Genomic DNA, 2,003 nt, shown 5'->3' on the forward strand with positions numbered 1-2,003 from the left:
AAGGAGCTGGCGGTCCAAGGTGAGCGAGAGCCCGGCTCCGAGGCGGTAGGAGGGAGCGGGATGGCCGGCCGCAGCTCCTGCGCGGGGGGCGGTGGGAGCGCCCGCCAGTGCCGGGGCACAGCGTTTAGGGGGTGCTGCGTCTGTTTCGGAGCTGTGCCACCCGAGACTGACTCGCGAATGAGATAAATACCACTCTTTTCCTACTTGTGGGCCTTACCGTCGGCTTAGATTTTGTCTTTTATTTTTATCTTCTTCTTGTTCTTGTGCTAGGAAGTGTCAGCAGTTGAAATACAAATTGCAGTGGTCAAACACCTGTAGGACTCTGGTTTCAACAACCCCCGGTTCAACTTTAGGAAAGGGTAGTAGGAGAAGAGCTGGTGTGTTATGTGTAAGGTGCTGCTGAGATGGGAAAAGCACTTAGGGAAGCCAGGCACCCCGCTCCTGAGGAGGAGGTATAGAAAATGGCTCATCTTTTTGTCTTCCTTAAAAAGAAGAGGCAAGAAGGATTATCATCATGCAAGCTCCTGTCGTGAGTAAGCTGCCCACACAAAGACGCTGCTTGTAGCGCAAACCTGATTACAGTGTAAGGAGTCTCAGTAGCCTTTGAAAATGCAGAATTAATGGAAAAAGAAGTAGGCAGCTGTAGCACCTGCCTGGCCAAGTTGAACTGTTTGTGTTGACTCTCTTATTGTTTAGTATTGCTTAAAAATGAAGCTCAACTTGATTTGTTTGTTTGTTTTGATTTTTACATTGTATGATGGTAATATGCTGCAGTAAATACTACTAATATAAAGAAACTTACATAGGGTAGAGGTTGACACCTCTTTAAGATAAATTTTGGAAAAAGTGTTGATGTGGATTAAATTCTAATAATAATGTTTTGAAAAGAATCAGAATTCCAGAAACAATTAAATTTACAATTCAAAAAGACCTATAGTCATTTATGGGGGACAGCTGACTTAGGATGGTCTTGTGGCTTATGATTTTTTACTGTGATGCCTTCAAAAAAAGTATGCCTTCAAAAAAAAAAGCAAGTTCCTGTTTTGATTTATTTTTTCTTTTGATGTTAAGAGAAGATGTTCCTGAGCTACATCTAGAGAGCCTATCTGTAAGAAAAAGCCTAGGAGATTAATTTTTGTAAATAATACGTTTAAAATTATAAAAAAACTATGTTAGCGGATTGGCTAAGGGTGGGCTGACATAGCAGTACTTGATTGCTCTATTGCTAATTATTCTTTCTGATCTCTGGAAATTTCAGAGTCCATTGAAATTTGATTACTTAGCCGATACAGCATTCTTAGTTTGAAGATTTGCAGTTGTCAAAATGTTTGTTTTGATGGTAATTGAAAAAACATTTTTGAAAATGAGAACTTAATAAGTTATTCTGAAGAAATCGCTCTGGATAAACAATAGCTAAAAATTTTTGCAACTGGTTTGTAAAGTAATAAAGCGTGCATATCACTTGCCATAAGGAATGTAGTAAATGCTCTTAGAGTCACATTATAGGAAGGGTATAGGGAATAAATTAATATGTAGTAAATAATATTAAGACTGAAAAAAAATCAGTAGCATACGAGTACTAAGCTTTATCGTGCCATTCATATTTTGCTGCAGTCTTTCTTTTTATTCGTAAGTCATTATAATAAGACACACACTCCCTCTCTCCGTTTTTACTTGTGTAGGAGTTAGTTATGGTACATGCATGATTGATATTAGAGAATGAAATGTGACAAAAGTTGCAGAATATCTTCTTGAAATATGGTAGAGGTACTCAAGTGTGTTGCCAGCTGTGTGTCAGCCCATCTCAACTCTTCCAAAATCTCTAGTGTTTGGAATCTGTCACAGGATGTAAATGTTTTATTCCACAGGTTATAGACACTGTTCAGCATGGTTGTTGAACATAACTTAATATAGTAGCATAATACATGCACCTTCACCTAAACCCAGCTCTTCTCCGGTAATCTCCCTTTAGAGTTATGAGATACTAATTTAGGGAAAGCTAG

This window comes from Cariama cristata, unplaced genomic scaffold, assembly GCF_000690535.1.
Source record: "Cariama cristata isolate BGI_N322 unplaced genomic scaffold, ASM69053v1 scaffold13631, whole genome shotgun sequence".
NCBI classification, from domain to species: Eukaryota; Metazoa; Chordata; class Aves; order Cariamiformes; family Cariamidae; genus Cariama; species Cariama cristata.